The following is a 24767-nucleotide window of genomic DNA, read 5'->3' as shown; positions in this document are numbered from 1 at the left end:
AATGCTTCACCACATATGTCTATGCGCTGCAATTCTAAAAAAGTTATGCTGGAATTATTTAGTCATGATAAGACACAGTTTGAGCAACTTGCTTTAGCGAATTCACAGAGGAAAGTTGAAATCTGTTCGCGCAGGACAGGGCTAATAGCAGGTCGCGGGGAGAGGCCTTCGTCCTGCAGTGGGCATAAAGATAGGCTGATGATGATCATCATGAGCTACTTGGGCGCTTCAATAGTATTGTATCTACCTTTCTCATTCGGCATTAGTAAACAAAGAATAATCATCATCATTACTATCATCTTTGGGATAATCATCATCAGCTTATGATTACGTCCACTGCAGGACGAAGGCCTTCCCAATCATGCCCAATAACCTCTGTCTTGTGCTAGCTGTTTCTAACTTGCACTTGCAAATTTCCTCAATCCATCACCCCACCTAATTTTCTGCCACCCACTGCACTTGCCTTCCCTTAGCACTATTCTGTAACTCTAATGGTCCACCGGTTATTAACCCTACGCATTGCATGGCCACCCAGCTCCATTTGTGTCTCTTAGGGTAACCAATATCTGCTATCTCCCTTTACCCTCTGATCCACAACTCTCACTCCTGCCTCTTAGATTTACACCTATAATTTTTCATTCCATCGCTTTTCGGGTGGATCTTAATTTGTTCTCCAGCTTCTTTGTTAACCTCCTGATTTCTGCTCAACTTATTAGTACCGGTCGGATCCAATGACTGTGCACCACACTTTTCAGCGCCATTGGTACGCTCCCAGTCAGGAATCGCAATGACTGTCATGTGCGCTCCAATCCATTTTTATTCCGTAAATTTCGTTTTCATGATCAGCATCCCTTGTGAGTGAATGACCTAGATAATACACTCCTGCACAAACTCTAGAGACTGACTGGGGATCATATATTCGTTCGTTTGTCATGATTTTGAACATTACTTTTGTCTTCTGCACAATGATATTCAAGCATACTCTTACACTTGCACGCTTAAGGACCTCAACCATTTGTTCCAGTTCATTCCCAATGTTGCTGAGCAGGACAATAGAGAGTTTTATCTTGTTCGGTATGCGCTAAACACAGCCAAGCTGGGCATTTCACTGGATGGGTGGGAGGTGTGATGAGTGGCTTGACAGGTGATATCACTTCGTGGTGTAGAGTTGAACCAAACACAGAGGTAATATTGCATACACCAAGTGTACTCTACTGCGCTGCTTGCGTAAATATTCCGTAGCAGTGAATGGTGGCACAATAACGCCGCTGCAGAACTTTAGACCAGAAGCGCAGTAGGACACACTTGTTTACTGCAATATTATTTCTGTGTTTATCTGGTCCAGCTCTGCGCCATCAGGTGGCTGGTCCGTGTAGGACACTCATGTTGGCTTCCTCACTGACCCACTATTCCGCTTAATCTGTAAGCGTTTAGCAAAATACCGGACACCACACTAAAACGCGCTAATGTCACCTGCAAATTGAAGGGTGTTGACATATTCGCAATTCATACTCATTCCTGAGCCTTATAGTTGCAATATTTCGACGCAGGTAGGGAACATTATTGGATAGATCTTGTCGCCTGGCCTGACCCCTTCCTTGATAGGTAATTTTCTACTTCTGGGGAGCTGGGGAATCTTTGTTGAGATTTCGCAAGGCATTCATGTACGCCTCCTCTACTTTTTGATTACGTAATGCCCTGGTGTCTCTACTGAATCTAATGAATTTTCTTAACCTATAAAAACCGTATAGCGAGGTTCATTATAGTCTGCAAATTTGTCAATTATTTGATTGATGACATGAATGTGATTCCCAGTAGAATAGCCCTTCCTGAAGCCAGCCTTTTCTCTGTGTTATTGAAGTCAAGTGTTGCCCCTATTCTAGTATCTAGTATTGGAAACAATACTAAAGCCAAGGTAACTGGCATAAAACAGGTGAAATACTTAATGCCCCCCTTGTTATGGATTAGTATAATGTTGGCATTCTTCCAGCTCTCTGGTTCACTTGAAGTCGTGAGGCATTGCGTGTAAAGGGCAGCAAGCTTTTCAGGCAAGGTTTTCCCCCAAATTTTGTTTAATTTGGCCGCTATCCGACCCTCTCCTGTCGCTTATCCCCGGAACCCGGGACACGCCTTGGACGGCTCTTCTAAATTGATCGCTAGTTATAGAAGGAGAGTGTTTCCTGTTCGTTACTACTTCCAATGAAGGTTGCATGGCTGCCTCTGTACTGCACAGCCTAGTATATAATCATCCTCTGATTTTAGTATATAATAGAAACTGCCGATGACATCACCCTAATTATCTTTCACTTCATATATCGTAGCCGGTTTTATGGCAAGATTTACTCTCGCACATTTCATGCTGCTGGTACTTTACTGATTCCTCAATCTTTCTGACGTTAAAATGGTGAATATATTTTACTTTCGTCTTATTTATCAGCTTTGACAGTTGAGCAAATTGTATCTGACCTCTTGAGTTAGAGACTTTCATGCTTCATTGCTTCTTTCCTAGGTTTTTTGTTACTTTGTAGAGGTTACCTATTGGTTGTCTTGGTGCCTTGTCTTCCACTTCTATTTGTGCTCCTGAAATCTGCCTAGTTACGATTTCATTCATTCACGCTATGGTATCTTCATGTTCCTGTTCCACAGATGCATATTTGTTTGCGAGCACTAGCCTGAATTAGTCTGCCTTTACCCTTGTTGCGTCTAAGTTGGCCTGTTTCTTCTTGAATTATTTTGACCTTTATCCCCTCAAATTGAGGGCAATCCTTGAGCTAATGAAATCTGACCTATCATTACTGCACTTTTACGCTCTCTAACACTTCTACATTCTATACTTTGCTGGGATCGGCCGAGAGCTCAAAATCCATTATATTTCTTGTTTCTCTATTAAGGTTTTTCCAGGTCCATTTCCTGCTACTGTGCTTCTTGAAAAACGCATTCGTTATTCGGAGTGCATTCCTTTCCAATAATTGTGCTAGCATGTCGTTTCTACAAATCCCAGAGCCTATGCCGTAGTTCCGAATTGCTCGTCCTACAGCCTGCTTTTTCCGCTCCCTTGCATTATAGTACCCCATGGCTTCATTACACTATAGTATACAGTATAACAGACTACAATATACAGTATAACAGAAAATATGTGTCGGTTTCACAGCTCATGTACAAGTAACCGTGGGCCTTAAAGGGGTTGGGACACCAAATTTTGAGGCTGTAAAAAGCGTCTTGTAGGCTGCTTCCGTATGCAAGGACACCCAGAACGAGGTATCGGACGCTGCAAACATTTCAAAACAATTTTAATTCAGCTCCAAAAAGTCATTAAAAACTCCTTCTCGTAGTCGAGACCCATCGCTAGCGTGGCAGCTACTACGTCACAGAGGAGGAACGAAAATATTGACGTCATAGCACACCAGCATAAAAACGTGACGTATGATGAGTAGCCAGAGTAGCGATGAAATGCCGATTACGGAGCCTGCTGAGCCGAGCGACCGAGCATAGCCTACACTATGACCGAGCTACAGGCATGTAGAAATCCTTTCTTAATGCAAAGAAGGGGTAAGGCGTGCAAACAAGGACACAGGAGGAGAGAAATGTACAGCACGAACGCCGCACGGCGGCCGGCGAATGGCAAACTGCGTGCGGCGAGTTGCCGTGCCGACGGGCCTTTGCACGTTTGAGTGTAAAACAGTAGCCGGCAGACTCCGAAAGGGACCAGGATATGCGGCGTTCGTGTTGTCCGCTTCTCTCCTTGCATAGTCGCATAGTTCGGCAGCTCGGAGCGGTCTCTCCTTCGCTTGGCCTTTCTCAATGTGAAGGCCCGTCCACGTTACCGGCACGGAAACTCGCCGCACGCCGTTTGCCGTTCGCGGGCCCCCGTGCGACGGCTGTTTTGCTCGCGAACGGCGAGATTTCCTAGCCGTAGAGGGCACGGGCCCGGGACCCATTTGTGCGGCAGCCGTACGGCGAAGCGGCCAATCAGCGTCCGAGGAGTGGTCACTCTGTGCACCGACGGCAGCTTCACCGCCTCTGATCGTTCGGCGCCGCCGATGTCGTGGCTAGGCCTTTGCCGGTAAACTTCGAAGCTAAAGCTTACGGCGCTTCGGAAGGAATCGCCGACTCTCACAAGCCGCAATATTTTCTTACCGTTGTTGTCACTCTTCGCAATAATTATAAAAATTGCGACATGCACTTCGAATCGCCAGTTGACCTCTGCTGGCAGAGCACGCGTATGCGCGAGCAGTCGACGCAGCATAGTTTTACGTCACTATTTTTTGTGGCCCACATGACCAAGCCATGTTGCGTTTCCTCCTCTGTGTCGTCATAGCATCCCCCGGAGCCCAGAAACCGAAACCGAAATCGCTCGGTATAATAATGCTATTATTAAATTATTTATCGGATATATATGAATCCCGCTGTGTGTATCGTGCTCCCTGAAGCATGACGCAACGTTTGAATCAACAAACGCATGAACGAAAATTTTGATGTCTCCACCCCTTTAAAGATAACAATGAACGAATGAGCAAGGTTGCAGCCGCAGAAAGCCAAAAAATCCACTATTATACAAGTTCAATGAAATATCAAAGCTTGTTTGAACCTGTATGTGGTAGAGCACTCCTTGTACCTAGAAGACTTTCAGGAGAACTGATGATTATGTGAATAGGTTCAGGTATTCTAACACCAAAGATTATGTGCAGGTGATGATTTCGACAAAATAACTCTAGAAATAAGAAAATCAGTAGTTGTTATTGGTTTTCAGTAGATAGACAACTACACAAAAAAAAACGCTGTCCCTCGTGAATTAGTAGATGAAGTTCTCTGGTGAGACATTCTCACATAAAGCGCCATCAGTGCATACGACTCCCACAATATAACCTGAAGAAGGACTAGGTGGTTCACGTTGCCATTGTTAAAGCTAGCAGATACGAAACACGGAATAAAAATTCACAATGTGGAACAAAGCAGAAACGGAGACGGAAACAGCCTTACTAACTTTGAAAGAACGCATACTACTTAATATAAATAACAAATTTTACACGCTAGGACTGTTCGTTGACTTCTCAAAGGCGTTCGTCTCCCTCAGTCATGACATTATCGCAAACAATTTGTTCATCTGCGTTGCTCGCGGGAATCTTCTGTCTTTGCTGAAATCTTACTTACAGAACCGCCAGCAGTAAGTATGTTTCCAAGGTTCGCAATCGTCATTTCCTGTTCCAAGAGGTGTATCCCAAATGAGCATTCTTACTCATCTTCAATTTAACGTATACATAAATTATGTCGTAAATATTAGTAAAAGAGGGCAATTTATTACATGTGCCGACGACAGCACCATAATACTTTCTGGCCGTGACGTCAATGATTTGGAATTTAAATGTGATAAGACACTTTCAGAGCTCTCGACTCACTCCAGCTTCAACGAAATTATTATAATCCTCAAAAAACAAAAGTAATTATAATCTGTGCATGAAATAAAGTACCCGAACTGATGATCCCTATTTTATATGAAGGTCAGAACATTATTATAGTAAGCGAGTACAAAGTACTCGGTGGTACGTTTTCTGCTCACCTAACTTGGAGTTCACATGTAGAACAGCTGTGCAGACTTTCATCCACTACAGGAGCGTTATCACGATGTCAACACTTACTCCCTTCGAAGGTAAAACTCCAGGTGAATTACGCGCTATTTGCATCGCACCTTAATTACTGCAGTAGGCTGTGGAATACTGAAACTAAACGGAACCTAACTAAAATTTAGCTTTTGCAAAAGAAGATTCTTTGACAGAAAGCAAACATTCCTTAGCTGGCTTCAACTAAAGCGGTCTTTCAGGATTACAATATCATACGAATTCAGCACTTCTACAAATTTCGTGTTTTACAATATTTTTATTTTTCTAACTCTTATAAAGAGCTCCTTGCGACAATAGCATGCGTAAAAGCTAATAACACTAATACACGTACGCGACAAAATGCCTCATGGCTAGTGCCTTGCTTCCGAACTAAGTACTATTTAGAAGCACTTCAATTGAACTTATCAGCCATTTTGGATGAATTCCCAGAAACAACGACCGCTACACACTGACAATTGTGCCGAAAGTTTGTATCGATGTCGCGAACGATAGCTTTCACGTTGCCATTATTGGAATGACACCTTTATGCCTCACTTATATACTGCCCTTATCATGTTTGCCTTATTAAGTATTAGACTGTCTCATCAACTATTTCGCGATATGTCATTTGAATTTATGTCCTTGTATTCTTCATAGTTAATTTTACCTGCTTATTTTCAGCTACAAAGAATTTTTGTGCATTCTGAGTGCGTGTAATAAAATGATTAATTTAGTTATACTATGTTAACACTTGGTGTACTTCATATTGTAAGTCTACTATATTCTTAAGTACAAACATCCATTGTAACTGCGACATATTTAATTTAATTTCTCGATGGAATAATTGTAGAAGGAACGTTGCATGCTGCCGATGTAACGGTCTTGAGGGACCCAATCAAGCTGCCTAAGTGGCACTTAGCCCTGAAGACCATGCAGATTTTCTGGATAAATAAAGATTGATTGATTGATTGATTGATTGATTGATTGATTGATTGATTGATTGATTGATTGATTGATTGACTGACTGACTGACTGACTGACTGACTGACTGACTGACTGACTGATTGATTGATTGAGTTCACGGTCTATATCACCTTTAGATTGCAAAATTTTATTTCTAGACGACATTTGAATTTGGTTGACTTTGTTTCTGTCCCCTATATTCCCCCTCTATCCATACTATTCATGTTTTCTCTCGTATCTATACCTTATGTGAATAAATTTCAGTTTCAATCAATGCCGCGTATCTTTCGCTCTCCTCTGTTGGGTTTGTTTGCGTTCCGGAAAGAAACCATGAGCCCACTGCTCCTTCCGCTTTTTCAAACAGTGCAAATCGTCGCACTAAGCAAACTATCGTAAACTTTGTGCGATAGCGAAACTTCACGTCGGCGTTTCAATGAACCCCCCAAAAAAAGATAGCAGGACCAGTATGCGTTTAGGTACGAAATACTTGGTCATTCCTTTTATTCGTTTTGACTGCCCGCTGCTGTTGTTTGAGTGAAAGAGGGGGATCCGAGGACAACATATGTTTCCACTTAGCTTATTCGGGTCATGCGTCAGCGCCATGCATATATTTTATTTATTTATTTATTAAGCAACACACATCGCCAAGACATTACAGTTGGGGGGGGGGGGAGGGTGTACAACTAGAAGCACATATGACACATCTGCCCCTGGACAGAGTTATAACTGCTAAGCAAAAAAATGAAAAAAGGAAAAAAAAGGCGAAGCCCTTAGCAATACACATCTACAATCTACAACATCAAAAAGAAAGCATCATTTGTTTCAACTTTCACAACATCATATGGCAGTCTATTCCATTCCCTAAAGGTTTCTGGACCCGCCGTGGTTGCTCACTGGCTATGGTGTTAGGCTGCTGAGCACGAGGTCGCGGGATCGAATCCCGGCCACGGCGGCCGCATTTCGATGGGGGCGAAATGCGAAAACACCCGTGTGCTTAGATTTAGGTGCACGTTAAAGAACCCCAGGTGGTCGAAATTTCCGGACTCCTCCACTACGGCGTGCCTCATAATCAGAAAGTGGTTTTGGCACGTAAAACCCTATAATTAATTAATTAATTAAAGGTTTCTGGAAAGAAAGACGTTCTAAACATTCTAGTTTTTGTCGCGAATTCATGGACAAAGCATGGTCAACATGGCTGGATCTACAAAAAGGCTCTTGCACAAACTTTTCGTGCTCAACTCGAACAGCTGAATAATAAACAGCACGAAAAAACTTCAGACTCAACTTCTTTAGGCGCGTGTCGAGCAATTCCCAGTTGAGTGCTTCCTTCGTACGCGATGTCCTCTACCAAGCCCCGCGTGTGCCAGATACGAAACGAGAGGCAATGTTCTGCACACGCTCCTACTTATCTTTATCTCCACCAGTAGGCGGGTCCCGAACCATACATGCGTATTCCAGAATCGACCTGACATAAGTCTTGTACAAAATGTCCCGACATGACTGTGGAAAAGAGTTTGCATTTCGGCGAAGACGTCCCAAGGTTTCGCATGTACAGCAGCGACATAATCGACGTCACGGCGCCAATTCAATTCAGGTGTAAAAGAAACATGTAAATATTTAAATCAGCATACCTGTTCCAACATTACGTTCCTAATAACACATCGTTGCACATCAGGGTTTTTCTTGTAAATTTTATGCGAACAGTTTTAGACAAATTCAAATTGATATGCCATTTGACGATCCACTCTGAGATCCTGATCAAGTCTTCCTGAAACATTTCAACATCACGGTCACAAGTGACCAATCTATATAGAATGCTTTCATCCGCAAATAACCGCATTTGAGACACTATTCCGTCACTAATGTCACTCACGTACAGCAAGAGTAATCGCGGTCCCAACACGGAGCCTTGCGGAACACCAGACACAACATGCACCCTCTGAGACTCAGTACCATTCACAACCACAAACTGCTGACGTAAACATAGGTAATCTTTTACGCATGATATCACTTCAGGACTAATATTGTAAAAGGCAATTTTTTTCATTAGTAAACAGTGCGTCACGGTATGAAATACCTCTTTGAAATCCAAAAACACACAGTCCACGCTGAGACGCCTGTCCAGTGCCCCTGCCAGGTCGTGCACAAATTCAGTCAACTGCGTAGTACAAGATCCTTCGAAAACCATGCTGACGAGGATTGGACAATGAATGTGGATCCACATGTGCTACTATACTAGTATACAAAATACGCAACTGAAGTTAGTGACACTGGTCTATAATTTGACACGGTGTCATGAGGACCAGATTTGTGAATTGGCCCAATGCTTGAAATTTTCCAGTCATCTGGAAAGCATGCTTTGTCAAGCGATTTTTCGAAGATAATCTGTGCAACCAACTGAACACAAAGTATATAAAATTTGTGTGGCGAGTGATCAGGACAACCAGCCTTAGCAATCTTCAGGTTCTGCAGCAGAGACGCTATACCATTGATGCTAATAACATCATCCATAACACTAATTACTGGCTGGAAATTCAAGGTATTCTCATCATTATGTCCAATTGCATGGTTGAAAGCTGCTAAAATACAGATTAAGGAACTCAGCTTTTCCTACGTCATCATCAATAAAGTTTTTACCAGACACAAGAGGTGGTATAGTTACAGTATCTTTTCCATTTCTTTTTATATGTTTGCAGAATTCGTTTGATTATCCTTCAATTTCGACCCCATTGAAATTCCAAATAAATGCGTTGCAGCTGCCACTGCAACTTCTTTTTCCGGTGATTTCATGTAGGTTCAGCCAATGCTCAAGTGTCGGCTTTCCTTTATATTTGCTGTAAACTAGTTTCCTTTCGCGTGTAAGGCTGCGTAGCTCGCGTGTCAACCAAGGTTAACGTTTACTTCTTTTCGTTAATGTCCATGCCGGAACAAAGTGCTGCCACATCAAGCATCATCTCCTGAAATACAAATCACAATTAAATTACTCCAGTTTAGTCGGCATATGTTTCAAATGCCGTCCGGTACTCATTCAACGCTTTATATATCTCGCTTACATCTGCTTTTTCATAGTTAAATACTCGTCCGCTTGCTGTTCCAATGCTTCTTAAATGTTGGACATTCGTTTCACAAAACACAGCAGTATGTTCGCTTATTCCAGGTAGCACTTGATGAAGTGGAACGAATTCAGGTTGATTTGTGAATAGCAAATCTAAGGTACGATTCTCACGTGTTGGTTCCAAACAGTTTGACGTAACGCAAAAAGGTCAACCAACTTAATCAGTTCTTGACTGGATCGACCCGAAAAAGAGTGGAAGTAAGTCTGATGACTCCAATCCAGATTGAAATCACCTTCAACTACCATGAAGTCTGTTTGAACTGCGTCTTCTGTCACCGCCAATTACATAAGCACATCGGTAGATGAATCAGGCGGGTGGTAGTAATAACACACAGTTCATCGTCATTATCAGCAGCAGCAGCAGCATCTTCATCAGCCTGGCTACGCCCACTGCAGGGCAAAGGCCTCTCTCATACTTCCAACTACCCCGGTCATGTACTAATTGTGGTCATGTCGTCCCTGCAAACTTCTTAATCTCATCCGCCCACCTAACTTTCTGCCGCCCCCTGCTGCGCTTACCTTACCTTGGAATCCAGTCCGTAACCCTTAATGAGCATCGGTTATCTTCCCTCCTCATTACATGTCCTGCCCATGCCCATTTCGTTTTGTTGACTTAAACTAAGATGTCACTAACTCGCGTTTGTTCCCTCACCCTATCTGCTCTTTTCGCATCCCTTAACGTTACAGCCATCATTTTTCTTTCCATAGCTCGTTGCGTCATCCTCAATTTAAAGGGCCCCTGAAACGGTTCGGACAAATTTTGTAGACGCGCAGGGTACAGCTTAAGTAGAACATTCGCACCACAATTTAAGTGAAGCGTTACGTATTAATGGAGTTACAAGCGATTAGAAGTTACCCTCCTCCCTAGCCATGCTTTTCCTCCTCAACTCACGTTCGCCGAGCGAGCGGGGCTAAGCTCCGCCTTCACTGGTTCCGCGTCACGATGCGACGTCACATCGTCCACTTCCGGTTGTTTTGGAGCCCGCCCCCGCCCGTGCGACACCTCTCCGCTAGCCGCTTGGCCGTCGACTCCAAGCGAGAGCTATCGAAGCAGCGTGCGTTGCGAGCATTCTGTCGTAGCACCGAACATGTCTGGTATTCCGGTAACCACAAGCAAGCTGGTCATTTCGGCGAATGACTGGAGGCATAAACTCAAGCTGATGAAGGAACTTCAGCGTAGACGTACGTGAGCGGCCTGATCGGTCGCACGGTCCAGACACTTGTTGGCGCAGCGCATAAACAGCCAAACAGAGCGCTAATATTGTTCTAACCATGTGTTAAACATTTTAACATTGATAAAAACAACGTGTGGATGATTACACTCCTGCGAAAACTACACACCAGCAGCAAAGAAGAATACACTTCATCGCTGCTACTGTGTATGGTTAAGCTCTGTGCCACCAGGTGGCTGCACCATGCAGACCATTCACATTTTCCCTTCTGCTCATCTCATGGCTCATCCCGTTACGGCACAGTCAAGCGGCTAGACCCTGTCCCCTTGCGCTTGCGTTTGCCATAATACCGGACTCGCGAAACGCTATTGCGTTAGTAATCTTCCGGTGTAAAGTGACGGCCACAAACGCGCGAATCTTGGCGCTGATCGGATAGCGGCAGTCCGATGCGCAGCTGCCAGTTCGCTCGTACGCTGCCTTGCAGAGGGACACGATGTCGCAGCTTTACATATTGCCAGTCGCTACGTTTGCAGTCCACAAGGCAACAAAGTCGAATCATAGTGCTCGCGAAAAGACAAACCGACTCTGACCGCGGAGCTCTCGTCAAAATCGAGTACGTTGTACACAAGCAGACGACCATTGCTGTTTGCCGGATGTGCTTAAGTGTACTGAAAAATTGTTCTTGTGCATTCTCTTTATGTTACTTTCTTTTCATAAAAACAAAAATACCATTCCAACTATTACGAAGACCATTTGTTTACCATAAAGTTGGAAAAAATTATCGATCACGCGCCCTGGTCAGCCAATCGGATAGCTCGCCCCACTGACGTCATATGGTTGATTTCGGTCATATGGGTAGGGGCAGCTTAAAATTCCGCCGAGCAGTGTGCTGCGATCGGCAGTGATGTGCATTTTTAAAACCTTATCATAAATTACACACTTTACGCGGAGCACTTAGATTTGTCAATTAATGATCAGAAGGACCTACTCTAACGACTCAGTACGTTTGTAGAAAATCGTCAAAAGCGTTTCAGGGTCCCTTTAAGTAAAACCCTTTTCGTAAGCCTCCAGGTTTCTACCCCGTACGTGAGTACTGGTAAGACACAGCTGTTATACACACAGTTCGGACTTTGCTCTTATTAAGCGTCAATCTTCACCATACAGCCTCACATTCGTCTGCGCCCGCATTCATCTAAAAAGCAATTCTACAATCCAGAAGAATAAATACACCTTCGCCATGTAAGTAACACTTAAAACGATTTGAGATTATTTCACCATCAGCAACTTCATTGCTAACCATGGGCGCTATAACGTAAAACTATTCCAAACTTTTCTATTCCAATTCTGCTATCAGCCCTCCGCGATTGGTCAAAAACTTTTTTCGACCACCCCCATTTCACCTGTCTGTCACGCGACGTTACAAAAACTGCAATACCTCCCCATCTGATATGATGTGTGCACACTGATTATGCATGATTTCACAGAAAAAAGAAAAACAAGGATTTCTGATTCGACCCCTTTTCGCCATTAGCCCTCGGCTATTGGTAAAAAGTTTTCGGGCTGCATCCACTTCACCTGCCTGTCACGCGACGTCACAAAACCGCATGAACTCACCGCGTCAAAGTGACGTGTACGCGATAAAGACGCATTAATATGCCGAACAAAACTGAATTTTTTTCGGAATAGCCGCAGGCTGCCCCGTTCCGAAAGGAATAAAAGATAGCTGCTGCCGATCGCTGAGACGCTGGCTACTCGCACCTGCCGGAGAGCATGGGTGTATTTGCGTATGATAAAACTTCTTGCGCGACCGTGTAACGTTTTTAAGCACTTTCGACACGCTTACTACCTCATTCTGCCAACTCTTCTTTGCTGAGGGTCAATTTTAGCGTCATTCATAAGCTTCCGTTGCATGCCGCCGCGATTTTCGACCAGCCACCACAAGCTAAGTAAGGGAAAGCCGACCAATCGCAGACGCCGGCACCACCCTCTTCATCCGGTTATCGGTTTTCAGTGCACTGGCTCTGCCCTAGTGAATCCTTCTCCACTTGAGCGTTCTCCTCACCTCTTGTCAGCCAATTAGATACGACAAGCCGCTCAGTGTCGGCAATGTTATTCGTTTTTCAAGCAAACAAAAGGGACCTCCTATGAACGAGGAGAGCGTTTGGTTGGTCTGTTCAGACAACCCTATGGGTGACCACCAGGTGCTTGCGTCGGTGGTTACGCAAATTTGACGTCAGGAAATTGGAATAGAAACATATTGGAATAGTTTTACGTTATAGGGCCCCATGATTCAGTACCAAGAATAATAGACGGCTTTACCGAGTCAACTAGAGATGCAAATTCATCAACCTTAATTGTTCTTAATGCTTCGGCAGTTAATTAAAAGACAGGAAATAAGCGTTGCATTATGCCGACGCCGTCACGGCTTCGGTTCTACTCCCTTTGTAGCAACGGTTTTGCCTCCTACTACTGGCACGACCTCATTTGTATTGTCATCAAACAAGTAGTTCTCACCGTTTATAAAAAAAAGAATGTCGTACTTAAGAATGATCTTGTCGCCACTTTGTTCTCGCGATTTCGCGAACTGCCATAGCTGTTCTCTCTTTCTACGTACATCCTCGTAAAAGTCCTTTGAAATACTGACATTGCTTCCTTTTAATTTATTAGCGCTTTTTAAAACATTTTGCTTTCCAACGTAGAAAGCGAAAATTGCTGTTAAAGTACGATTGATTCCAAACTTGAATGTGCCTAGCTTGTGAGAATTTGCTATTTTTCACTGATTGGATACCTAATTTTGATTTACACACGTCAATTACACATTCTCCAGATTCATCACTTGACTCGTTAGATTTTGTATCCTGTACACACAAAAAAAGCAAATTGCAGCGCCTCCTCTGGTTCTGCGGATGGTCGACCCTCGCCATAACTGAACCCAGAATCCGCTGATGTTCCTCACATTGGTTCTTACATTCCTTAACCCGCCATGGTCGCTCAGTGGCTATGGTGTTGGGCTGCTGAGCACGAGGTCGCGGGATCGAATCCCGGTCACTGCGGCCGCATTTCGATGGGGGCGAAATGCGAAAACACCCGTGTGCTTAGATTTAGGTGCACGTTAAAGAACCCCGCGTGGTCAAAATTTCCGGAGTCCTCCACTACGGCGTGCCTCATAATCAGAAAGTGGTTTCGGCACGTAAAACCCCAAATATTATTATTATTATTATTATTACATTCCCTAATTCCACAGTTAGTTTGGTCAGTACTAGATATTATGGATATTATGTATTCTAGATATTATGGATATTATGGACGCTGTACAGCCGCTGAGATCATTCATGGCGCGTTTAATTTCAACTTGGGTTATTTCTATTGCATTTAACTTGGCCTTAATTATAGCTGGACCATCTAAGAGCCTCTGCAGAGTTTCGGCAGTGGTCGAGCCTGGGCTAAGCTCAATGTCGCCACTGAAAATTAGCAGCAACAGATAAAAGGAAATACGACGCAAGAATCGAAAGCGATGACGTGAATAATCTTTCACTTGCGAGTGAGTTTTCAAGCAAGCAAATAACACTTGGGGTGGAACCGGCAAAACAAAATACGTGCGAAAACAATGCAAGTTTGGATTACCAAGGTTTCTACCAACCGGTTGAGCCGGGAAAACCGGGAATTCTCGGGGATTTTGAGTACTGGAAAAACTCAGGGAAAACTCAGGGAATTTGTGCTTCAGGGAAAATTAGCAGTAGTTTTATTGAAAGGGGCGAAAGTCGCGGTAATGCTGGCTCGAGTAACAGACAGGAATCATACTGAATCGTGTTTGACGCCCTGTCGTCGGCTGGAGGAGTTTCCAGTGTACAGTCAACAATCGACTTTCTGAATTTCCGATAATTCGTACGGCTTCGAGGCACCACCACGTACCCTATAGAGTCAATGTATCAGAACGTCTGAAATTGCGGACGCAAGAGCCCTTCACCCTCCGATTTTCCGGACTTTTTACCGTGACTACAGCTCCGAAACGGCATTAATCAAAGCCACCATCGCTGCCGTTTGTTTACCTCGCCGCCTCGAACCGGCACTCTGGCCCGCAGATCTGCTGGCAGTCGAAACCACCACTACTGCAACGCTAGGCCTAGCCGCTTCGACGTTCACCATTAAACTTCTTGCTGTTGGGTGCCGTGTTTTTCATGAAATAATTTGCCGCTGACAGCAATGAAAATAATTAGCGCATCAAAGGGCCCTGAAAATAATTAGCGCTTTAAATTATACCAGTGATACATTAAATGATGTTTTCCAAACACAACATGTGTTATCCGGTTATGCACTATGTAATCAGAATATCTCAATTTCAGTTAATAATATTTGATGCACTAACTTTCCTATTCCTCGAAACGTCTTTTCATTTACAACTCGCAGTACAAGACATGCTTTAAAAGGTAACCTCAACTTACCAAAGTGACGATGTATACGGCGAAAGGTTAATTGAATTATTTGGCGCAAAAATCTGGAATATTTTACCCCTAGAAGTTAAAACCGCACGTAATTTCAAGCAATGTAGCAAATTCTTTTTTCTTGATGACCAGAATCTCTAACTTACTTGAATTCATTATGTACTAGTATTTTCATAATGTTTCTTGTTTGTGTAACTCATGACGTGTTCCGGAATACTGTGCTGTTAAAAACTGCACCTGACCTGTCTTTTGTAATTTGTCACTGGACCGCAAACTAGCGTTCCCTGGCTGTCGGTCCAGATATCTGTATAACCATGATTATGTAAAAAAAAATAAAGCACTTGCACTTGAAAAAAAATGGCACTGACTCCGCCTTTGTGGTCCTCGCGATTGGCTTAGAAGCTCGGAAAGCACAAAGCGTTGCATAATGCTGGTTCCCGAAAGTGAGTTTTGCCTCTTTACAGAAATGTTGCTTCGTGAAGCATATGCAAAAGTATTGCGGTAAAGTATGAGCATGGGGAGCGGCTATTGCTTAGCGATGCAGTATGTATTCCTTAATTATACACGCGCGCACCCAGTATCTCCTGTCACAGTACGAGCACTGATTTGCCTAATACGTGTAATGACCGGTCTTCAGAACATTTTCGAATGTGCCTGTGATGGTTTGAGCCCTTAAGGGCAGTAAAAAACATGCATTCATTTTTTACAACTGGCCGATTTTTTGGCCGTTTTCGCGGCTGCTAGGGAGTTCGATAAATCGGACGTTGACTGTGCAACTGACCAAGAATATGCTTCAAATGGTCCGTGGGGCGAACGAGCGACCGAATGAGGACGAGAACAGAAAAGACCGACGCATTAAGGAATGAACGGGAAAGGAAGCGTGCTGCAGCCATTTTGAAGGAGCTTCAGCTCAAAGAGCAAAGTTTTATCTGATGCAGAGATGTAGTTGTCCCTATTTCAATCCAAAATAAACTCGTTAAAGCAGTGAAACACAACACTTAGGCTTCGTGTGTCGGCTGAGAGTATGTCAGGACAGTTGAGGTTGACTTACGAGCTGTTGAGAGAGAATCTCAAGTGTGACAATGTTTGGGCCTCCTACCAATGAGCTTGCTATCATTTGATAGAAATGGCCCATATTAGAAAATATCTGCCTCTATATGCATCTCCTTTTTATTCGTATTTGAGAATGCCCGACTCGATTAGCAATTTTTTCGAATACATTTTATTTGCTGTGCATTTTACTAACACCTCCCCTCTGTTCTCTTTTTGAATAACATAAACACTACTACTTAGTATTCAAAGTGGATTAAGTCGTTTTCTTTGAATTTTTTGACATGCTTTCTAGAAACTGACAGCATCGAGCGATATGGTTTCAGCCCGTCTTGACATAAGCCATAGTTCTGCGTCACTCACGGAATTTGGCAAAAGCACTCAAGGATAATCTTTAAAACTCAGGGAATTCGGAAATGTCAACATGGTAGGCACCCTGGATTACTAACCTGCAAAAGCAGCACGAAAAACGTGAGTGGCACCGCTCCTGTCATGCCGGTTCCACGCCCCTCTGGGTAACTTGGTAAATGCCAGATCCCGCTATTTGTAGAGTGATGATAAGACGACAACTGCATCAGTGTTCCTTGATCGGCACGGTACATCGGTTGAAGTCAGCTGCTATGCTCGTCGAATCGTCATCGTGAACAGCAGGCGAAGTTCCATTTGCTGATCCATAAACGCTCATCCCAGAGCAAAAGGATGAACTCGTAGTTGATGCACATGAAATGGCGTCACCGAAAGACTGCTTAAAATCTTAGATGCCCTGTGCCAGAAAAATCAGCAAGAAAAACGTGAGCGGCACCGCTCCTGCCATGTCGGTTCCCCGCCCAAGCGGAACGGATGAAAAATATGCATCTCGCTCGCAAGGTGTAAGTGGAACGGGAAACCAGTAAGGGCAACAGAGTATAAGCCGAGCATGTTGTTGATCGACATAACGTTGGCATGTTCCACTTAAATGAACCAGAAGTACAGAGATTGAAATTCATGATACCCATGATATTCGCGAAAGCAGCCGCATCTACATAAAAATGAGATTCGTTACAGCAAAACTACGTGAATCGTCAGTTTGTGTAACCTATGTGTAATCTGATTAAGAGTGTTGGAAAACATGAGGCTCACCACTCTACCGCGACCACCGCCTGAGCCCTACGTAGTGCTCCTTCGCCGAAGCAATTTCAATGAGAACCATAACGCTGAAAAAGAAAGAATCTGGCCTGCCTTTCACGTTTTTCTGGAAACGCGGAATCTTGTGAATATGGCAGTAGGTATTGGCCTGCCTAAACTCAGTCGTTGAGCCTGTGCCAGCTATGTGGTCACAAATTGTCTGTGTGACTTTCCTTTACTGCTGGTGATGGTTCACTCCTACTATTCATATATGGTTACTTTTGTAAAATTAGGAGTTATTATTTCCCTATCAAAGCGCTTTATTCATTCATTCATTGCACCTATCAATTCGAATAATATTTAATTTGGTTTCCTTGCCACTAAGGTATGTCCTATTTTGAACATTTGCAAGGAGGTATGAAACGGCTTAATTATGCTCGTTCGTTTGGCACGCTTTGGTTAAGGAATCAGGCATAAAAACTGGGTAGTTTTGTCCGAAAGGCGAAACATTACGAGAAGTAGCGATATTTAACATTGCGCATGAACTCCTCGGACGGTGTGCTATTTATATGCAATGTAATTCTTGGCGCGATGTAGTCCGTAACGCAACTGCTGCATGGCAGAAAGAACAGCGCCCTGGCAGCCACCCAGGCGTCTCACAAAGCTCGCTCGATGAGAAGACCCACCAGTGGCGTTGACGACGTCGCACTTCAGTGGTGCAAGAGAGAAGACCGAGGGACACCGGCTGGTGTTTCAGTGCTCAACGAAGTACTAGATAACGTCAGCTTGACGTCTACTGCATTGTAATTATTTACAGCGCGCACTAAAAGCACATACGAAGAAGAGAGACGAAACCCGAGAGTTAACTGCCTACTGTCCACTCTCCAGCCAATGCTTATAGTCAACAGATCGCAGGAGCCCCGGTGTGCTTGGTATACCTATTACCACTCTGTTTAGTGACGCTGACTACTTTAGTGACAATACAACGGTCTTGTATGTCTATCTACTGAACTTTCGCCTTCATTTTAAGCTGTCGCTAAACGGTTTCATTCGTGAATGTAATGACCTCAAACACAAGATGCCTGAACTACCAATCATTCACTTTATATAAACGACAACGATCTTTCGTCAAAGTACTAAATCTCTAGGATATTTGCGAACGTCGGCAGGCTTCTGTATAACGGCCATGCCGTCGCCGACAGGACCACGTGGTGTCAGCGCACGTGCTTCCTGCTCGGGCCTCTGTAGTGTCATATGCCTCCAAACCACCATTCAAAATTTTCTGGAACATTGCCATGCGATCAAGCACCGACGCCCTTCAAGTAAAACGCTTGCGTCATAAAACCGGAAAGTTATCCGCGTCGTTCTTTACGCACACACATGAGTATGATACACATATGAAATGGTATGGCAACGGAAATACAAATGGTGAAAAGCGCCTGTGTTAAAAAAACACTATCAAATATAGTAAGCAGTGTCGCGTAGCACATGCACAAACTGCATTGTGTAAATGAAAAAACTATTTTACCTAGTGCATTTCAGGGATGTCTTTAATGTCAGAAATAAATCACGGCAGGCTTTTGCGAATCTGCCAAACCAAGTCAAAATTTACAGTGTAGGTGCTTGTTTTGAGCATGTGCGTTACGATTTTCAGTTGGTGGCATTATATTACACAGCTCAAACCATTGCAAGTGCACGAATAAGACCATGTGCTTCATTTCGCCTATATTTTCATCTAATGGCAGATTTTGCACACTCGTATGGCTTGGCAAACATTCGCATAGTGCTTGTGTAACATCGTAGTCAGCCCTCTTGTACACAACAAACATTGCAGGAATATCAAACATAAGGTGCCCCCTTTCCCCCGCATATTTCTACCAAATATTAAATTGGCACAAATTTATACTTGGGCAGCGCACACTCTACATTCTCGGTATATTGCCTGAAAATACGGATAACGTGAATATGCAGATACTCTTCCTAAAGTGGTTAAATAGGCTGGAATCTCAAAATGTTCGGCACACACTAACCTTCAACTGCATCGTCCCATTTCTTCTGCATTTGAATTCGCTTTCCCCTATGCCTTCCTTGGCACAGTGAGAAACATAGTGGAGAGCAGTCGTATATTGATTCCTAACCCTTCTTTAAGATTATTTTTGTCGAAACCCTTAATTACCCATAAACCAGGAATTTCACAACCTATTATTTCGCATTACTTGACAAAGGCAAGAAAGGAGGATACAGATGTGGTCATGTTGGCACCACATACAAGTGAGTACCTAAAGTAGCGATAACTATATTTAAAAGCAATTGGATCGGTCTAGTGGAGCTTGTGGTGTTTGGTTCTTTGTTTATTGTCCTTGTAAATAAGTGCGCTGTTTATCATCGTGTTCATAATATATGTCGAATACTACTGTAACATCATAGAACATCCAGCATCTGCATATTGCTCTCCCTCAAACGCAATGGACTTGCCCGACCACTTCATCTGCTGTTCTAAATTGCTCAGGGACTTCTGGAAACTGATACCCCTTAATATATCCGTCTTTTTCTTTTTGCCTCCTTCATATTTTAAAAATCATTTCCTTTGCGGTCTCGTTTCGCTTATGGAAATTGAACGCGCTAAGATGCATTAATAAAACTTGTTGCTCATAATGTTGGTTAATTGCGATTTTTGTTTTTTTTAACTTTCTGTGAAAACGTATATACGAGACAAGCCCGCAGAAACACTGATGCCTGCATGCGAAAACGACAGCTCTATAAGCTGTGAAACTCCAGTCAAACACCCTGCATATAGTACTAACCAGCACAAAGTCACTTTCACTACTTAACAACAACGAACGTAATTTATTCGAGCTTTCATATCGTCACAGAACATTCTAGATATAAATATCCCAAGGGTTCATTATTGCATTGAAATCAAGCGTAAGAGCACGACATGTCGTTTTTACCACTTACTGAAAAATTCCGTCGCCTGTAGTATTCAACCGCGGCAGTCACAGAGTAAACCATTTGCATTCCTATCAACATATACACCGAACGTACTTTCAAATTCAATATCAATTTATTTCGTACATAAATGCACAATGCGAAATATGTCCACGAGGTAAGGCAAAAGGAGGCTACTATGTCTCCTGACGAGGCCTTCACTTCGGATTTACGTGTCTGACAGCCGGCACAAAATCATTAGAAACATGTTGGACACAATAATAATTACAATACTCGTTACGCGGGTATGAGAACAAGAATGTACATGAGGAAACACTGGAATACGATTGTAAGTTAAAAAGGTCATAGAATGTCAAACTGGGCATGTATTAATCTTTGCACAAGCAGTCCACAAAGCAGCAATGCATCAAACTTAGCCCTTCATTATGAATGACGAAGGTATTTCTCGGCATTGCGTGAGACATTATGGCGAATCTATCGTATGATTCAGGTAGACAAGGAGAAGTAGCTTTACTTGTTTTTTTTAATGAGGCATAGCTGCGTTTTCATTTGCGAGTTGGACTAAGGATGGACGTGCATTACACAACAAAATTATTTCATTATCTATAGGTTTAGCGCCACAGTTAGGCCTTCTCCCCGTCAGTGAAATAGCCCGTAGGTTGTATGCCACACCTCTCTTTAAATATTTGTTCGAAAAGACAGCATAATCGTGTTTAACTTCATGGAAAATCAGTGTGGCTAAGCAAAACTTATACAACCGTGAAAATGGTAATGTGCTTAGGGTTTCAATTCAACTGAATCTGTCTGATTCTTTGTTTCCAAGAAACGAGGGAACATGCAGGTTTTTGTTAATGCGTTTCAACAGTGAAGCTGTGATCCATTCTTTTCTGGCATTACTGTATTCCTTAGCCGCGTAACACGTGGAAACGCGTAAATGTAGTTCTGACTGATTTTTTGTACAAAGATGTCATAGGCATTCGAAGGATTCGGCTCACGCTACATTTCAACCCATTAGTTTCGCTCATTAAGGAACAAAAGCGGGTAATGCTATGAGAGTTTATTATACGGCGTGTGTAGACAGTTTTGAGACTTGTTTACTAAGAGGAATACATAAAAAAATGACATGAGGTCACTCACTCCAGCTGAAAAATTACAGAAAAAGATAGATTTTCAGGATGAGAACTGTGTGCATACATCAAATATTATTGCACTGTGTTTAGTGGCTCTTGCGGGTTGATCGACGCTATTTTCACACCCATAAGATGACATTAATTGAATTAGATTTGTTTTAACATTAGTGTTTGCAAGGAGGTGTATATTTACATCACCAAATAATAATATGTGCCATTTGTTGAGAGGGGCAAATTCGCCCCCAAAAAAACTCAACAAATCCCGAAAATGTCCCTGACATACTCTGAGGAGCACGATATAGTAGAAGAACAGCGACTTTGTTGGTGACAACACAAGTAGCTTCATGGGACTTATCGATAGCAGTGAACTCATGAATAATTTCATAAACCAGGTTCATTTTTACAAACACAGCCACGCCACCTCCGCGTTTATTTTCGCGGCACGTAGAAATGTTGCTTTATTCAAAAATGATCCTGATATTCCTATGGGATTTACACCACATCTCTGTGAAGTCGATAATATCAAAACAAAATTTAATTCTTAAATATTCATCTCGAGTTCCTTTGTTTTGTGCATTCAAATGATATAAAAATGGCTTTGACTGTTCCTACCTGTTAGGTTATTAAATAGGTCTGTATCAAAGTACAATGACATGACTGCTCAAGCTTTTCGAAAACTTATTATCGCTCTTGACAGCAATTCACGAGATGTTAGCTGTATAGTCTTCTGAAGCGATCCTTATCGCGTGGGCGTTCGGTTTCTTTCTTGCAAAGATCCTGTCTCGGAAGACCACACGAAACAACAGTTCGCTTCCTTTGCTTTTGCTTTGGTGAGCCACAGCAATTTCTTGTTCTGAGCAGTCAGGTTTTGAAAAAAAACGAATATCCTTTTTCAATGTCTTTCAGACTATCGCGTTTCGCAAGCCAGGCCTTTTTGGTAGACAATCCGTGAAAGCTTGTCAGTATACCTGGCACTTTGTCCTTATCTTTGCCAGGCGGGAGTCGATGGAAGGTTTCCGTGTTCTCGGGCAAGAGTGGCAATCGAGCCTTTTAGTGAGGTCATTCAGTTTTTCAAGAATGTTTTTTTTTTCATTGTGGGGCAGGCAATGGATCTCCAAATGGTGGCGTCTGCTATACTGTTGCACATCGTTGAATTCTTGCGTTAGATTGGTGATTTCTTGTTTTTTTTGGTTGTTTTCAACATGATCGATTCTTTTTCGAATGCTCTCAATGTCCTTCTGGTGCATTGCAGATGCTTCAAGTAACTTATCGCGCATAAGTGAAATGTATTGCACCCACTGTTCAATATTTGATGCAGTTTGCTGTAAAGCTGACAGGTCGTATACATTTTTCATAAGTATATGACCAAGCTTTTGGTAATTTCACCCAGTTACTGGCTAAGTGCAGCCAGCTGCGCCTCAGACGGTTTATCGATGCCAGAACTGCCACGAGATGCGGATATACGACATGCGCTACATTTTAGTTCCTTCATTTCTTCTTCATTCTTGCCCTTGTACACGCGTTCAGTTATCCGAGCACATTACTCAAAATGGTAGTTTTCAAGGTATCCAGAACATTTCCTAGCTGGCTCATTGTCGCGAATATCTTGATAACAGGATTAGCAAGTGTCACCTTCCCCGGTAACCATCGCTACACCACTTAGCGCAACAATAGAAGGGGCAGCGGGGGTAGCAGAGGCAGCATTAAAGATCAGCGAAGTCAGAAAAAATGAAGAGGTTCTGATCAATCTGCATATACAAAACTGTTCAGTCTCTGCTCGGATGAACACACTGCCTTTCCTGATGCCAGACGAGTGACGTAGTCGCCATTGTGTCCGATCTTTTTAGGCATTCTGAAGTGTGTGTGTGGGGGGGGGGGGCGGAGGGGAGGGAGGATGACGCTGTTGGTATCTGCACAGCACGTGTCGATAGGCTTTCCTGGTTCAAAGGCAGCTTGAGGGCATCACTTCCTTCGTGGCCAGTGAAATCTTGATGGCGTAACCTGCATGTACAAAAGCGTTCAGTCTCTGCTCGGCTGAACACTACAGAAGTGTTCTCAATCCTAATGGCTTAATTATAGTCAGGTCAGTCGCTCAGGTCCGCCAGCAGTAGACGCACGAACAGGGCGACTGTGATAGGCTTAACCTCGGCTGAACGCGATCAGCATCAGCTCCAATCGTGTGAGCGGATGGCGAGGGCTGAGGTTACGAGTAGCCAACGAGACAACACCACTAGCCTTCCACTTATTGCGCGTCCCCAGGGAACGCAACTACTCGCGACAGCAAATTCTCAGGCCAAGCGCTGGCCTGCGATCGACGACTCCTCCACGCTCTCTTCGCTGTTTTCTGCTCTGCGTGTAATACTCATCACGTCATATACGCAATTTGGCCTGCAACTGAGGAGGAGGAGGTAAGGTAGCATGCGTGAGGCAATTAAATAAATTCATTTCTAACAATTATGCGAAACTCTCAAACGTTCTTTTTTAAGGACGTCACGGAAGTGTACAGAGGTACGTACGAAGTGAATTTCGCTGGCATTCATTTATATTTAAAAAAAAATCACCGGAGTTGCACTTTAACGCATAACATATAAGGTCTGTCCAATTTGGTTGCACTTTCTGCACTAGTTCAGGGAGGACAGCACTTGCGTATTCGCTCTTCCGATGCCGGCCGCGCCCTTTGAACCCTGCTATTTCTTTCGCCACAGTACGCCTCGTGTTCTCCGACAGTTCACCATTGGCCAGTACTTGATCGAAAGCAGTTGCAGCCATAATGCAGCTAGTGCAGCAACATGTGACCGAGCTTCGAGCAGACAACAGCCGCCGGCTTGATTTACTTCGGGGGCTCCTATCATAATACGTGTGAAGGGAGCAATATTTTTTTCTCAGAAAGCACTGTATCGACATTGATGGGGTTTGTTAAATAAAGAATATAAGAATATAGTGAGCGCAATATTCTGATTATTTGACTTAGGTGTTACACGTGTTACATTTAGGTGATTTAGGTGTTTATTGTTACAAAACTAGCTGAAGATTGCAAAATTTAGAAAAGCAAGATAATGAAATTTGCAATAGTGTAGCACAGCAATGAATAGCTGTATGAACATTCTGTAACGAGTATTTGATATACCTCTAAATCGGATAAAATTAGTATAGTATACACCACTATGAAATATATGGCCAAATTGTGAATAAGACTTTTATAAAACCTTTGTAAATAGTGTAACAAGTTCACGTAAGCTGTAAAT

This window comes from Dermacentor albipictus, chromosome 5, assembly GCF_038994185.2.
Source record: "Dermacentor albipictus isolate Rhodes 1998 colony chromosome 5, USDA_Dalb.pri_finalv2, whole genome shotgun sequence".
In the NCBI taxonomy this organism is placed as follows: Eukaryota; Metazoa; Arthropoda; class Arachnida; order Ixodida; family Ixodidae; genus Dermacentor; species Dermacentor albipictus.
The sequence above is the reverse complement of the archived record's forward strand: the minus strand, read 5'-3'. Positions refer to the sequence as shown.